At 40.5% G+C, this 17,564-nt stretch overlaps 1 long non-coding RNA gene across 1 annotated transcript; it reads right to left on the bottom strand.

Annotated features, from left to right (window-relative positions):
- Positions 1 to 598: 598 nt before the first annotated feature.
- LOC144300167 (uncharacterized) lies at positions 599 to 10,228 on the bottom strand. The gene is made up of 2 exons (XR_013366766.1): positions 10,086 to 10,228; positions 599 to 934 (listed from the first exon to the last, which is right to left on the bottom strand). It is a non-coding gene; the product is annotated as an uncharacterized LOC144300167 (long non-coding RNA).
- Positions 10,229 to 17,564: the final 7,336 nt, after the last annotated feature.

Below are 17,564 nucleotides of genomic sequence, written 5' to 3'. Positions count from 1 at the left end.
GGGACGCTTGGGTGGCTCAGTGGTAGAGCGTCTGCCTTTGGCTCAGGGCATAGTCCCAGGACTCTGGGATCGAGTCCCACATCAGGCTTCCTGCATGGAGCCTGCTTCTCCCTCTGCCTATGTCTCTGTCTCTGTCTCTCGTCTCTCATGAATAAATAAATAAAATATTAAAAAAAAAAAACATTAATTGCTTTCCTTCTGTGTGCCGGGCCCTGTTGTAGGCACAAGGGCTTGGAGTTGAATAAGACCGATGAGATCAAGAAAATCGGCCAAGGTCCACCCACACTGCCATCAAAGCTCCAGAGTCAAAATGAAAATCCAGATCTATCGAGCTGCAAACATGTTAGCCACTACCCAGTGCTTCCTCTCAGAGTTTACAAACCCACTTTTGTCATTATGGTATTTTTTTTAATTATTTTTTTTATTATTGCCTGTTTCCTATTTGTCTCCCTCCTAATCATCTTCTCTCCTAGCGCTGCTTTCTCATCATCAAGAGTGTTTTAATCTGGCTTGAATTTTCAGCAGAAATGTAAAATGATGCAATAAGTCCAGTCAAGTATGATATCATATGTTAAAAGAATTTTGGACAAAATAAAAATTCAGAATAGTCATAGCTTTTATTATGGTGTCTCTTTTTCCTTAAAAACTTTCTTCCTTTTCTTTCTTTTCTTCCTTTCACTTCTTTTCACAAGATCCAGAATTGCACTTTATTTCAGCCCTACAAAGAAGCATCTTAATGTTCAACTTCTTTATTTTTATATTTCCCAGTTGTTCGCATCTATTTTTTGTTTGCTTTCCAAGTTCAGTCTTCACATGTCTTCCACTGGTAGTTTCTTCTCATCCTTCAAACGTGGTTTCTTTATAGTTCTTTAGTTTTCTGTATTCTTTCTTCACAGGCAACTTGCCTTTCTTCTAAAACGTTTTGAAGATTTTTCTGTAGTGAGGAAACCAAGACAGAAGGGAAAGCTTTACAATTTATGTCCCAGTAGTTTACAAAAGTGTCCTGCTATACGGCAAAGGAAAATATATATATATATACCCTATAATATAAAATAAGAAACATTAAAGAGGTCTTGTTTCTGCTTCCAGCTTATGTTGACACATCATTCTAAGAAAGAAAAAAAAAAAAAAAAACAGGACATTTTGCTCTTCAGTTTGTCTGTAAGAACTTAAGATCCCAAACCATCAGTGCAAACTGTAGGAAGGGCTGGTTTTAAGCATCCCCAGAGGCCTTGCCAGCACACTCTCAACCCAAATATCCCTCTTTCCATCACTTGACATTTGGGCCAGGCATGGTCCAACCCTTGGTTTACGTGTTAGAATGAAGGTGATAACGCTTTTATTTTATTTTATTATTATTTTTTTTTTGATAACGCTTTTAGTTGTTTTCAGTTGCTAATGCCCCAGAGTGAATACGTTGGTCAGATGTCTCTTTTTGTGGGTAGTTCAAAAAGAGGGCCCCAGTAAGCATTGGAGTAGATTGGACAAGGCACTCTGTGGGGAGCCCCGAGGGCGGTGATGGAATATTCAGTACACGTAGGTAACCTGGAGGCCCCATGAGAGCCCTGGTACCTGGAGCATGGAGTGAGGAAGTGAAGGGGAAATACCAAAAGGATAGTGGGGTCTCAGGAGAAACTTCTAAACTAGGAGGACTTAAGAGAAGATCTCCATATGGGGACCTTCCCAGTAGAGTCTGCGAAACGAGTCAGTACATCCAGGGCTGGTGCTGAAGGTTCTAACCCGCGTTGGCCCGTTGGTACATCACGGTTTTGAGGCCTATGCTCACAGCAGCCCCCACCCAAGAGTGGGTTTTCCTTGGGTGCCGAAAGAAAAACGCATCCATTACCTCACTGAGCTCTCTGCACAAAACCCCCTCCCTCACCCAGGATGTTTTTACAGAGCTTCACATCTCTTTGACCTTACCAGTTCAGAGGGGAAAAGCAAGCACGTTGGACTTACCGACTTTGCTGAGGCTTTAGGATTTAATGCACAAGGAGCAGAAAGATGTCTGAGGAAATAAAGTTGTCCACATACAATACTTAAAAAGAACTTTGCAAATCGGGCTTCAAATTCATTCATGACAACAAAGCTCCACTAAGGTTGGCGAAGGCATCAACCTTCCCTCTCCTCTCTTTCCACGCAGATACTACACGTGGCCTACGCTCTTTCCCACCCGCGTGGCTGAGATCCTTATTTCTTCTGTTTTGTGCTCCAGGAAGCTATGAAAAATTAAGGAGGCCCATGTGAACCTGATGATCTAATCCCTGTTATGTACAGTGGGATCCAGGGCGGTTGAGTCGTGAAGTGGTGTTTCCATTTGTCTTTGCTTGCCTGGTCACTGGCGGTTTCACCTTCTTCTGCACATCCCATGCACCCCTGGATGTTCAGGGCTTTCCTTTGCTCTCTAGGCCATGCACCTCAACCAAATAAGAAAGAATCCAGCTGTTTCTGTTGATGAAGTGACAAACCATGAGGTGACCCTAGGTAGTGTTTAGAAGGGTCAGTTGCTAATGTTGCCACCCTTTCCTTCCTCCTGAACACCCCTTTGATTTCCCCAGGCCTGAACTAGCTGTGATGCTTCCTGTCTGAACAAGAAACATAGGTGAGTTTCTTGTTCCCCCGAAGGTAAATCTTCCAATCACAGGCATCATGGCATCACGGGTTCTCTGTCAAACACCGACTATATGTGATCCTGTTGGAGGACGACAGTGTCCGTGTAGGCCTGGGTCAATTCCTTGGCTGCTAATTTACCTTCCTCACCTAGATTTCCTGTCTGAATCACTCGTATCTATAGTACTTGGTTAGCAAGTGGGCTCCTTTCTTGAGATTCCAAGTCAAGCTTATTTGGAGAACCTGCACGTGTACATTTAAAAGAGTCAGAAATTTAAAAAAAAAAAAAAAAGAGTCAGAAATTCTCCAGGACCTGATCCTGGTGTCTTCTGTGTCTCTTTTAAGGACTAGAACACACACTTGCCTCTCCTGATTCCCAAACGAGAATCCTGAGAGTTCTATCCAACTCGTGATGCTGCTTGGGAGACTTAGCAAAACTAGGACAGGAACCCTTTTCTCTGCACTATGCTTGTAGGGTTACGTGACAACAAATGTTTGCTCTCTACCCCTCAAAATACCGTGCGCTTTCCTGACGCAGCTTGTGACTCACACCATTCATTCCCAACATCCACATTCATGAGAACTCTCTTTTCCCGTTCTCTGCTAACAAATTTGTCTCATTCCCCCAGAGTTAATGTTCCCACACCAGCCAGAAATGCTGCCTGTCCTCTGACGCCCAAGCTGTATGCTCATTCTGTCTTATATTGTTACTTTTCATTTGGTATAAAGCATGTGGCTCCCAAATCTCCCTTCTGAAATCCTGGGACAAATTCCCAGGTTCCTGCTGATGCCCCCACCTTCATGACCTGCAGCACCCCACCCCACAGAGCTTAGGGAGGACAGGGGAAGCACACCTGGAGCAAAAGGAGAGTAAAGTTCATGCAGCAAGCACCTTTCTTTTAACCTTCGAAACATTGACCACAGCAGAAATTAAAGTCTTCTTACCAAGGCTTCTGCAGAGTCAGTGATACATGAAGATTTACCAGAGGATTTGAATTTGTCCTTCAGTGAGTAATTCATTCAGCAATGTTTACTGAGTACTTAAGTGTGCCATGTACTCTAATAGATAATGAGGATATAGCAGTGACAAGGGCAAACAAAATCTCTTACCCCAGGGACCTTGGCAAGCACCTATAGTACTCGGTTGGTGAGTGGACTCACTTGTTAAAATTCCAAGGCAGATAGTGAACAGACAAAGAAACCATCAGATGGTATTACATGCCAATCTTCTTCCATTTCACTCATTTATTCATTTTAAAAAGGAAATATCTAAAGGAGAAAATTGACTGCTGGATATGTTTACGTAGCCTTTTAAAGACATTACTCTTTAAAAACGAAATGCCCAAAAAAATAAAATTAAGAAAAAAACCGAAATGCTCAAAGAATTTCATTTTTTGAAATCAAGTGTGGGAAGAAGATTGGGATTGTTGGGGGCGGGAGGGGTGGAGGGTGGTGATTTTAAGGGCAGTGTGCAGAAAAACTCTCACTGGAGTGAAATACTTGGGCAAGGACTTCAAAGAGGTAAGGTAATGAGGATATCTTGGGAGAAAATGATTTCTGGCTGAAAGCCTGGGCAGTGCAAAGGCCCTGAGACAAGACTGAGTCCTGTGGGTTCAAGAAGGACACGAAGCTCTGTCTGGCTGAAGTGAATTATCTGAGGGGGAGAGTGATACAACAGTGAGGAAAGAGAAACAGGGGCCAGATCTTTTAAGCAGTTGTAAGGACTTTGGCTTTTCATGTAAAATGAGAAGCCAATGAAGGGGGTTTTTTTGTTTGGTTGGTTGGGTTTTGGACGTGTTTTTTTGTTTTGTTTTGTTTTGTTTTAACCAGTGGAAGTTTTTGAGCAGAGAACTGACATGATCTGTTCTTGGTTTTAAGCATCATTCTGACCAGTGTGTTGAGAATAGAGCAAAAGGACCAATGACAGAGTCAGAAGGATCAATCAAGAGGTTAACACAGTAATTTAAGTGAGAGACATTGGCGGCTTCAACCAGGATTGTAGCAATGGAGGTGCCCGTAGAATGTGCTGCTGGATTGAACGTGGAATGTGAAACAAAGGGAGGGCACGAGGGTGCGCCCACAGTCAGGCATTCATTCCAGTGAGCCCACTGGGAAGGGAAATAGAATAGACAAGGTTGAAAGCAGGAGCATATACCTTCTCCTTATTTCTCCTTCCGCTTTTCTCCTATCCCTCATGTCTCCTCCAAGGAAAAGGCTGAGGACCTCAAACTGTTATCAAACCATGGGCACTGAGTTGGACTGATGAAGTGATTTTCCTTTTCCAGAGAATACTTTTCTTGCCCCATGAAAATACCAATAACCCACCTTACTCTTCTAATGGAAAGATGTACCTGGAAGAGATTTTTGAACGAAGTCATTGTAAAGTAGGGAACAGACAGCGAGGGAGGGCTGCCTAGATCCCTAGGTCCTGATCATATTATACCCTATCAGTCTCAGGCAGCACTGACTGGTCTCAAGCCATTTACTCAACAAATAGCCAGAAGGACATTTATTCCGTTCCAGGTACTGAGGGTACAATGGTGAACAAAACAGATCCGGTCTTGTCCTATGGAGCTTACAATTACTTAAGGGAGACAGAGAGACCACAGGGGCAAAAATATGATTTTGTAGCATGGAGTGATTGATGGAACAATTATAAGGTACCTGAGGCTGTATAACAGGTAGATACATTCACTCTTCCCCACTTTGATGAAGTCGCTCTGTATCCTAAGATAAACACAGAAAATGCTCAAAACTCAAGAGGAAGAATCAGGAAATATGAAAAACATTTCATATTTTTAAATCATTGCAAATCATACATAATGCCAGTCATGTGATAAGGGTGAGAAAATGACACGGACTCCAGATTCAAAACTCATTATTCGTTATTATAAAAGAGCATTTTGTTGTTTTTTTTTTTCTTAATTTTATTTTTTGAGCATTTCGTTTTTTTTCTTAATTATATTTTTTTGAGCATTTCGTTTTTAAAGAGTAATGTCTTTAACAGGCTACATAAACATATCCAGCAATTTTCTCCTTTAGATATTTCCTTTTTAAAGTGAATAAATGAGTGAAATATATATTATCTTTGCTATGTGAAAAGACATAACCAGAAAACTTCAGATTCACTAAATGACAAATTTCCAACACTCAATATATATATTATATGTATGTATATGATATACATATTATATACATACATATATACGTATATTATACATACATGTATATTATAACCCATATGACACTATCAAATTATATATTTACTCTAATTACATAAATATAAATGTACACTAAGTGTAAAAATATACACCTTCTAACTAGTTTTTGCAAGATTTCATTCATTCACATGAATTTAATAAACTTTTTTGTTGTTGTTGCCTCTGTTTGGTAGCTTTGGGGAATATTTTTGGGAAGAGTTATAAAAGTAATAATACACTTTAATCTCCCTGACTTAAAAGCCTATCAAAAAAAAAGTTAGATTAAAAAAAAAAGTTAGATTCACGTTAGTTAGTGTATCTTTCAGAAAGAAAGCAAATTATTTAAATAGCTGACATTTATTTATGTAAAGAAAGACCACTAAATGGAAGGTATCAAATTCAAAATAAAACTTCAAAGTTTAACTTTGGGAAATTCATCAACAAAAAGAAGGTCTTATAATGTTACCACGTCCTTGTAATTTAGGTCTTTGCACTCTAATATTTAATTCCAATTTTTTCCCCTAAACTAAACCATCTTTTTTCAAGTACTTAATCATAATTATGATTACCAAATTATTTCATTAGTGCTAAGTATAAAAACTAAGAAAAATACAAAAATTCTAACTCGACGTAAAAGAGATGGTTCTGAAGACTTATCCCACTTAAATGCTAGTTTTACCCAGGATATTCTAATGTCCTGTTTAAATGTAAGTTTATCTAATCTTTTTCTTTTTTTTTTAATAAATTTATTTTTTATTGTATCTAAGCTTTTTCATTCTTGAACCTCGGAAAGCCCAATACTTATTTCTGACATTTATTTCTGAAATCTAAATAGTGATCCTCAACCACTCAGGAGCATAGAATCAGTCATATTTTTTCTGTACACCTCTTGGAAATGAAAGTAGTGCAAATTCTCACTCTCTTCCTTAGGGAAACACTAAAATGGAGGATCCAGAAATAGGTTTATTGTTTCTTCTAGCTTACCTGAGAGATGGAGTTATACCCTCCACTAATTAACTAACACACTAACGATTTGCAATAATAAGCCAGTAGTTCGAGTTTCAGAATGAAAGTCTGTTTGGTCCAGAAATGCACAAATATTTTAGGAAAAATATAATTCTGGTTTATGTTGACCCCTGCAAATGAAATATTTGATTGATGCCACATTTATCCACTTACCACACACACATATATATAAAATTAAGTAAAATTATATGCACACACACACACACACACACACACAGAAAGAGAGAAGAGAGCACGCTAGTCTTTTAAACACTCTTCTATCCCATCCTCCAAAAATGATTGTGAAGAGAACTTCCAAAGATAAAGCCAGATTTAGGGATAAACGAAGACAAAAGTGTTAGCATCCTGCCATCCTGTGGTTATGTCCAGTACTGCAGGGTTTTTGTTTTTGTTTTTGTTTTATTTGGACTGTGGGGTATCCCCCTAAGTATCAGGAATACAGTTGACATCACGAATGAGGTAACTTGAAAAAGCATTAGAACATAGGGAATCCTCCTAAAGGATGTACAAATCCATTTAGTCCTAAAATTAAAACTCCCGATTGAGGTAGGCCCCTGAAAACACAACATTGTCCCTATACATACACTGGGTTTTTATTTAATTTATTTATTTGTTTTGGTAAAGATTTTACTTATATATTCATGAGAGACACACAGGCAGAGACATGAGCAGAGGGAGAAGCAGGCCCCCTGCAGGGAGCCCGCTGCAGAACTCAATCCCAGGACCCCAGGGTCACGACCTGGGCCGAAGGCAACGCTCAACTGCTAAGCCACCCGGGCGTCCCTTGATTTAAATTTTTTGACAGATACGTTTTCAGTCATTAGACTCTCAGACTGGTGTCTTAATAGGCTAAACATTTTTCATTGTAATAAACAGAAATGTTTTGTCAGATAAAACAATAAAACAATTCTAGTTTTCATGTTCTAAGCCCAGCACGGACCTTTAGCTAAAAAAAGATGACTTTGATATTTTAGCTGAATCCGGAAGATTCTAGGAGGAGCTCTTGGGTCCAAAGGGAAGGAGAGCTGCCATTGCTCCAGGCCTCCACCCCCTGCCTCTGCCTGACTTAGCTGCATGTAGCAGATTTTTATTTTTATGATACAGATTTCATGCTAGGATCCCATGGGGTGTTACACCTGTTGCATACAGTTTCTGTAAAAGGCCCAAGGACCAGAATGGTTATTCTCAATTGAAATTAATACTATTTCACCCCCCACACCTTCCCCGAATATAGTAACAAGCTGCCTTCGGTATGGAGCAACTAGAATGGCCCACAGCAGTTACTGCCAGTCAACGTGCAAGAGCCAGAGCGGCCCTGTACAGTCTTTGTATCCTCACCTGCCCTGTTGTAGAAGTGACGACTCAGTGAAAAATCTTAGCACTTTGTTCCAACAACCTCCAAATATTGGATGTTTGGAAATATCTCAAGGGCTTACTGCAGTTTGCTCTCACCCAGAGGGAAGCAAGCTCCTCATGCCAGTATGCACATCTGTAAGGCCTACAAAAGACAGCTTTTATGGTTTCATTGTGTACCCACTTACTCTCATCCTGGCTTGTGTGTCCATTTTACAGCTCGCTGAGTCTTCTTCCCTCTTCTCTAGTTTGGCTTCCTGCCTTTGATGGGAGCTCTTTTTTCTCAGTCGCCCCTGATTTAGGTCTTCTATAACATACTGAACATAAAATGTAAATGAAAGATCCCAATGTGAGATGTGAGTCCATTCACCACAGGTTTGCAGAAATCAACTCAGACCCCTGTTTTCCCTCAGTATTTGCTCTATGGTAGGAGCAAGCTAGTGGTGTTGATCTGAATTTTTGAAGCTAAATCGTCAAAGTGGTTTACTGAGGGCAAAGGGCCTTGGGAAGAATCATGTTGAAAGGGGGATCCCTGGGTGGTGCAGTGGTTTATAAACGCGCCTGCCTTTGGCCCAGGGCGCGATCCTGGAGAACCGGGATCGAGTCCCGCATCGGGCTCCCTGCCTGGAGCCTGCTTCTCCCTCTGCCTGTGTCTCTGCCTCTCTCTCTGTGTCTCTCATGAATAAATAAATACAATCTTTAAAAAAAAAAAAAAAAATCATGTTGAGAGATTAGAATTAATGCTGGTAAAGCCAGATTTTCAAAGTATTCAATTCCGAAAGGCTGCAAACATTGATTTGGGGCTTGGAAAAAGAAAGCTCTCAGAAGAGGTGGGAGGGAAGAGAGAGAAAGAAGGAAAGAGAAGGTGAAAGAAAAGGAAGGAAAAGAAAAAAAGAAAGAAAGAAAGAAGAAAGAAAGAAAGAAAGAAAGAAAGAAAGAAAGAAAGAAAGAGAAAAAGAAAGAGAAAAAGAAAGAAAGAAAGAAAGAAAGAAAGAAAGAAAGAAAGAAAGAAAGAAAGAAAAGAAAGAAAGAAAGAAAGAAAGAAAGAAAGAAAGAAAGAAAGAAAGAAGAAAGAAAGAAGGAGGAGAGGAGGGAGGAAGGGAGACAGAAGGAGGAAAGAGGAAGAGAAAAGAGAGGAAAAAAGACAAGATTTAAACCTTGGCTGGAGTCCTTACTTTAGTCCTTAACTATTAGAATATCTACTCCTCCTAGTGAGGATCAGTTAGGGAGGCTCCAGTTTTTCCTGTAAGGAGGGGACTATTGAGCACACACCACGTGTGTTCCGGGCACTTTACAGGTGGCCTTGCGAGCTAAGCACTGATTTTATCCCCACCTTATGAATGAGAAAACTGGGCTAGGGAGGAAGGTGTAGGTGACCCTACACCGCTGGGGTCACCCGCTGGGGCCTGAGACCCCTCTCCCTCGCCCAGGAGGAAACAAACTCAGGCAGACCCTTGTCAGAGAGCGACTAGGGTCTGAACCCGGGGCTCCCTGTCGCCCCAGCAGCAGCCCAGAACACACACAGGTGGCCCGGAGACCCGTTGCCCCTTCTGCGGGTACCCCCTCCTCCCCTTCCTCTGTGATCTCTTGGTTTGCCTGAGTCTTTCCTCCTGTTGTCTCGACTTTTCTCTTTTCCTGTTTCTAGGTACTTTGTCTATATTTATCACAACAATACCCTCACTTCCCTTTTCTGTTAGCCCGCAGAGAACCAAAAGCAGGAACAAACAGTGACATCTACAGTTGGTGCACCGGGGGCCTGAGTCTGGCCCTTGCCGTGTGACTTTGAGCAAGGATTTAATCTTCCATCCCAGGGTCCCCACACCATAGATTAAAGCCCTAAAACACATCTCAAGTGAGGTTAACTTTAAGATGCAAAATTGTGGGCCCTGAAGGTACCTTCGGAAGCATCTGGCTCAGAGCAAGAATGCAGGGGTCCACCTCCTTCTCCTCCTCCTCCTCCTCCTCCTCCTCTTCCTTAGCATGACCATTGTAACTAAATGCTAGTCACCTTAAAACATTGTTTTAGTGGAAATGTTGAAATGCCCTTCGCATTTAAATTTCCCCTTTGTGTCTCAGATGACAAAGGGCTCTAGGGAGGCGACCTCTCTTTTTGAATGGCCAGAGATTAACACAAGTTAAATAGTTGCTATTATAACACAATCTCTGGTCTCCAGTGTAAAGTTTGCAGAAGTCTAAATTTAGAGTAAATTGTTACATTAAAGGTCAGTCCCTCGGTGAGGAGGAGGGATACATGGCTTTTTTGCTTTAAAGTGGGGCAGGAGCTGAGGAGGCATTGATTGAAGAGGCACCCTGAGGCCACAATTCTGGGAGCCTGTTGTTGACTCTGGGCTGCAAGAGCTGTGGTCAGGGTGGGTCCGAAGGGCTGGGTGGTACTTCTCTTACCCCTGACTTCCCTTTCCACTTACCCATTTTAATCAAAGGTTGCTTTCCCCAAATAGTCCACCCTGTGGTCCTCTCCAGAAGGAAAGGAGAAAATCAAGGGCCATGTGAATTCCCTTTTCAAAGGACCATTTGTTACACAGCCTCATTAAAACAGCTTAGGAAGGAAAGTAATTACCCAGACAGGGCGCCCTCAACAGCCCTCAATGGGTGAAGACTATTCTCAGGGGGTTTTCTCTTTTAATAAAAACATGTTTTAATAAAAACATGTTTTTTATTTTGCTTAGTAAAAATATATTTTTTAATAAATAAAATATATATTTTATAAATAAAAATATATATATATACATACATACATACACACAAGTTCAAATATTAGTTTCCACTTAGGTCCGCGTTAAAAGACTTAAGAGCAAATTCTACTGTCTAATATTCAGGCCATGTCATATTCATGGTTTCTAAGTCATTTCTCCTAAACAGACATTTGCCCAGGTGCTAGGAAATCTGATTTTCTACTCTGTTCTCGGCATATCCCTCTTGGTGCTATTTTCACTCTGCGTCTCTCCCCACACCCCTTCCTTCCATTTAATGATTTAAAAAAAAGCAGAGGTAGATTTTTCAGAGTTGTCCCAGGGCTTGAAACACAGTTCACACGCTGAAATGTTTAATGAATGTTGCCTATCTTTATGGAGGATGTTTAATCCCAATAATTGCCATAATGGCACACACCTGTCTCATTCCTTAGACTCCATGAAGGAAAACGTCATTCTGATAAAAGCTCCAAATTCCCTGTTAAGATCCTCAGACTGGTCGTGTAGGTGTCTAATGGAAGACAGGAGGACCCTTTAGGTTTTATCATTGCTTTGCTGTTGAAATCATATTGCTACCATCCCCCGAAATGATTGTCGGATGGTGCTTTATGAAGTCAACATTGATGTTTTTCTTTTTTTTTAATAATAAATTTATTTTTTATTGGTGTTCAATTTGCCAACATACAGAATAACATCCAGTGATCATCCTATTAAGTGCCCTCCTCAGTGCCCGTCACCCATTCACTCCCCCCCCCCCCCCCCCCCCCCCCCGCTCTCTTCCCCTTCCACCACCCCTAGTTCGTTTCCCAGAGTTAGAGGAGTCTCTCATGTTCTGTCTCCCTTTCTGATATTTCCTACCCATTGCTTCTCCCTTCCCTTCTATTCCCTTTCACTATTATTTATATTCTCCGAATGAATGAGACCATATAATGTTTGTCCTTCTCTGATTGACTTACTTCACTCAGCATAATACCCTCCAGTTCCATCCACGTTGAAGCAAATGGTGGGTATTTGTCATTTCTTTTTTTTTTTTTTTTGTCATTTCTAATGGCTGAGTAATATTCCATTGTATACATAAACCACATCTTCTTTATCCATTCAACATTGATGTTTTTCATGACATTTCTGCATTATTGCTCCTGAATGACTAAGTAATGTTAAAATTTTATCGACTTGACATTCAAAATACAATCATGAATTGTTCGCATGTCTTGGCCTTATTTATGCTCTCAGTGCTGTCCATTTGCCTTTAACAAAATGATACGATCTCAAAATTTCTTTTGATTCAGAAATGGATTTGTATGAGGTTCTCATGGTCAACTCGGATGTACATTTATTAGGTCGGTCAATCTGTATTAGGTTAACAATTAACTTGTCTAATCTGAAAATCAGTATCATTACTCTAATCGCCCTCTGCTGTTTAGATAAAATATATCAAAAGAATCTGGAAATACTTGTTCCCAAAGCACCAAGATTGCATCTCGTTCTTAATAAAGAAATCTACTGACCTCACGAAAGACAAGTCTACTAACTACCATTCACCTCTTCCTTTACCAGACTTACATCATTACAGAGGGACATTGTTGACAAAAATCATTCCAAACATAGACACGGTGGTCTTTTTGGACTGTCAGACGAGCGTAAGATTAGGAGGCTTAGAGCTGTTACAGCTATTTTCCATCTACAGCTGTTCCTACTGATGGATTGGATAGAGGAAGGGAATCCTGGGTAGGGATGGAGCTGTCCTGGCTGATTTCTCCTTGTCTGGCATACGGTTCATGAATGCATTTTGCAGCCCACAATTGTATCTTTGACCTCCCTAATTTGTGAGAGTTTTTCTGTGACCTTCCAGCTCTGAAGCACACAATGATTTCTCCCGCATCCTAGGGCCCCACATTCTCTGCCTGACTCCTACACACTCCTGGATCATGCTCAAACATCAGGTTCCAAACTATACCAGCCATGCTTACTGCAAGCTCCTCCTATATTTGACTTCGTAATTTAGAATTTTCATCTATCAGAAAGCAAATGGGTTTAGGAATGATTGTAAGTAAACAAGGTAGCTGCTAAAGAGGATGCCTGGATTAAAAAATAATATACATAAATAAATAAATAACCAACCAATGGTGAAAATGTAGTTTGAGCTCAAGAAATAAGTATTAAATGAACAACAATAATAATGATTTTAAAACCCCAAGAGACTGAAATTTTGCTCTTAACATTTACATGGAAAAAGTCCTTTAAAGTAGCAAAGAAGCCTGAGCATAGACCACAGAGAGCTCAATGATGTATGACTGGGAGGAACAGCTCTTATTCATCCCCAAATCTTGGGCACCCTAGATGTATGTTATTAAGGAGAAGCAGGAAGATACAATTTACTAGAGTTTGTTCTTTTCTCCAAATAGAGGAAGTGGGAAAGAAAAAAAAAAACTGAGTTTCTTAGAATGAATTCAACGTAGGTTCCTCCACTTTCTTGAATCTGTAGAACTTGTGACTTGTGTGCAAAAGAGGAAGAGAATCTCAGCCTCATTATGGAGTCTGTCATTGGGAGAGAGGAATGGAGAGGCAGAGGATAAACCAGCCCGAACAGCTGGATGGAGGTATAAGGCCAATTTGACATATTTGAACGATGCTTACAGAATTTTGTTATTCTAAGCCATGACTTCTGTATCAAACAACCAGTAAATAACAGTGTCTCCCCTTGCAGTCTTTCTGTTGCCTAGGCCCTGATCCCCACTGGCCTTGCCTTTGCCTTCATCAAGACCTGCAATCCCTCCACTTCCTCTTGGTCCCATAAACCCTCAGAGCCTCTCCAAGCTCACTCAGCCCCCTGTGTGTCCAGAAAATTCTATCTCTCCAAGGTTCAGTTTCCAAATCTCTCAAACAGTGATACTAGAACATCTAGGCCAGAGGGGAATGAGAATCACTGTATCTTACGAGTGAAAGGCCACCTGTAGCATCTTACACAAACACCTTGGAATCCCTCACCTTGTCCGCCTACAGCCCTTGCCCATCCCGGGAAGAAACCTGTCCTCTAGTTTCTTTGGTCCTGCTCACATTGTCTAGGCTGTTGGGTAGATCAGCACCCTCACATCTCAAACTCATTTCCAGACTTTGCTCTAACGGTGGAAGAAAATGAACAGACCCCTGTAGAGCCCTGGTACTGTTGGGGGTTGTCATCAAGAGCTGCTTACCACAAGCACTTAATTTATCTGAAATTTCATATTTACACTAAGACCTTTACCCTGATTTTCATTTTATCTATATTAAAATTATTTTCAGGGATCCCTGGGTGGCGCAGCGGTTTGGCGCCTGCCTTTGGCCCAGGGCGCGATCCTGGAGATCCGGGATCAAATCCCACGTCAGGCTCCCGGTGCATGGAGCCTGCTTCTCCCTCTGCCTGTGTCTCTGCCTCTCTCTCTCTCACTGTGTGCCTATCATGAATAAATAAAAATAAATAAATAAATAAATAAATAAATAAATAAATAAATAAATAAATAAAAATAAAAAATAAAATAAAATTATTTTCAAAATAGTTAAGCAATTAAAATTTTACTCCAAATGTTTCAGGTAAAACTGACACTAGAGGAAGATGTGCTATATTCCTACACATTGTGCAACCTGGGCACACTGCAGATAGACCCAAGGGTGCAGATAACTGAACTCAGAAAGCGGAGCTTAGCTGATTGTTCTACTCTAGGCTTGTGATGTGCAACTTTACCCCAGCACTCATCCTACTCGACGATTTTTTTTCAATAATTTAATTGGCTTTCTCTCATCTTATTCACAAATATTATTATGAACATTTCTGCCCTTCAAACTCTGGTCTCACTTGTACCTTACTCACTGAAATAACTGTGACATCCCTCAATTTCCATCCCCAAATTTAACAAACCAACACTTATTCTCACTGCTCCCTTTTCTCTTTTAAGTCCATGACCACCCCTCCTATGTCACAAGTTGAACCTTTCTTGAGCCCTCATACCTCTTCCGATCTTGTGCCTCTATCCTCTTTCATTTTTTCTTAGTCTCTTCTCTGAGTTGTACCTTTCCCTCTAAACCACAAGCCTGTGCCCCTGTAACCTAAGTTTTTCCAAACACTGCCGACTATCCAAGATATAACAGAATATCCAAGATATTCCTCTTCTTTTCCTGTTATTAGGTAGTGTTCCTAAGATTTCCAGTGAGATTCAAAGCGTGTACAATGAATTATGAAAGGACTCAATGGACACTCAGGGCACGCAACATCCTCTCTAACTGTTTATTCGGTAATTGTTTATCAATTTGCTGTGTTTATTGCAATTTGCTGTTGCAATAAACACAGCATCCAAGTGTATTAGAGCTATAAAGCAGCATCTTTAGTTTTAAATATGACAAAAATTCCATTCCATTGTTAGCAAGTGTTCAAGTGACAGCCAATCTTCACCTACATACTCCTGAGAAAAGAGCTTTAAAGCCTTTTCAATCATTAATTTCTGAATTACAATAAGCAGCTCCTGATCCAATCTGGGAGACTGGCCTAGAGCAGTGTTTTTATACCACGAACACTTGCCACAGAGAACAAAGTGGCATCTTGTTCTAAAGTCATTTTCAATAAACCCAGAAAGCATCTTTACATTTGCTTTTTCTGAGTATATTCTCTGGAAAGTTACTAGCTTTGCTGAGATAAGCCAGTGCCGTGGGGCCCTGAAATCACCACAGCTAAGTGGAAACTGGCTTCAAGGTGCCTTGGCTGAGATCCAAGCAGCATTCAGAAATCCGAGCAGCGGCAGAAGTGGGTCATGAGCCTAAGAACCTCTCTCAAATATTCACCATGCCAATCCACTATCATTAGGTGCACTCTCTTGAGAGTGAAATTTGAAAAGGAAAGTAGCTGAATCCATAGGTCTTTTGTGAAATCTAATTGAAATAAGAGGTTTTGAATATAAATTCCTATAGGGAAGGTGCTGGGGAAAGAGCAGTAATATTCTGTTTTACATGGTAAACACAAAAATGACTGTAGTGAGTATACAAAGATTTATTCTTTGATATCTTTCATCTGTTTCACCTTTGTATGGGGCAGAGTGGCATTTTTCCAGACCTACACTTTCACACAGATACCAGAAATAAGCAGCTAGTCCAGAGCTCCTATAATGAAGAGAAAAAGATAAAATCTGCAAAAGGAATAAATTTGCTTTTTTGTAGCCCGACCTTCAGTGCTAAAAGATCACTAGGAGATATAGTCAAGGACACTCAAGAATTCTCCCTAATATTTTTTTGTGAACAAAGGACACCAAGGTATATTATGCTAAATGAGCAAAGAATCTTAGAAAAAGCAAAGTCAGTGACCCACATTAACTAAAAAATTTCCTGGAAAGGGGCATTGCATATTTTTTTAAGTTCCATTACTAGGCTTCCAGCCTCTCATTAGCAAAACTGAATGTAATGTTCTAAAGGAATTACTGTTTTCTGAAAGGTTCTTCATTAAAAAAAAAGATGGAAATATTTCAAATACATGGGGCCCCTTCTATTTAAAAATCAAAATACGGTGCATTCGTTCCCTGTGGCTGCTATAAACAACTTCCCACTTGACACACATTCATTTTCTTACAATTCTGGAGGTCAAAAATCTGTTATCGTGCTGAACTTAAGGTGTTGACAAGGCTGCACCCCTCTTGGAGGCTCTGAGGGGAAAATTCCTTGCCTTCTATAGCTTCTAGAACTGCATTCCCTGCATTCCTTTGCTCATGGGTCCTTCGTACACCTTCAAAGTCAACAGCATAGTATCTTCAAATCTCTCTGCTTTGGTCACATCACCTTTCCTCTGCCATCCAGTCTCCCTGTTCCTCCTCTTATAAAGACACTTATAATTATGTTTAGGACCCACCCAGGTAATCCAAAATACTCTCTCCATCTCAAAACCCTTAACTCCATTACAACTACAAAGTCCCTTTTGTCATACAAGGTAACATTCGTAGATTAGGACACGGACGTCATTGGCCATTATTCAAGCTGCTGGAGTGAGTGTCAACATAGTTGCTTGACTTAAATATTATAAGGTAAAGTAAAAAGAAAGCAGGAACAGTGTGGTAGCTAAACCCATACACCCCCTGGATGCTAAGACCCATCTTGTCATTGTGCTCTGTGTGAGCTTAGAGTTGTTGAAGTTCCTGCATAAAACAAATTCAGGCCTACATAACTGTGACTCCAGATCCCCAATTTTGCAAAACGGCAAGACAACTAGGTCACACTGGAGACAAAACCAATCATCCTGAGATGCTGCATAGAAATCAGAAAGCGTACTTATTGCTGATTCCAAGTGGACATAATCATCTGCCCTTTCTTAAAAGCCCTGTACCCAAATCTAACCGACAGTCCACAGCACTATGGAGGACAGAATTAGTGACATTAATGAAATGACAAGGAGGGCTGAAAAGGGGGACAGGAAATGCTCTGGAAAGCTGTAAATAGCTTTTATTACTAAAGAATAAAAATGTATTAGGCAACATTGAACCTGGATGATTCTCAACTGGATAGTGACAGTGATTGAGTTAGCATTATGAATAGCAATGATTCTTCCCTGGAATGTCTGGATGGGAATATTTTAAATCCTAACAGGCCTAAATTTGAATTCCAGCTCTGCCACTCATAAGTCAAGGAGTTACCTTAGACAAAGTATTTAACT

This window comes from Canis aureus, chromosome 28, assembly GCF_053574225.1.
Source record: "Canis aureus isolate CA01 chromosome 28, VMU_Caureus_v.1.0, whole genome shotgun sequence".
Classification (NCBI taxonomy): domain Eukaryota; kingdom Metazoa; phylum Chordata; class Mammalia; order Carnivora; family Canidae; genus Canis; species Canis aureus.
Note: the sequence above shows the minus strand (reverse complement) of the source record. Positions and strands in the feature narration are given on the sequence as shown.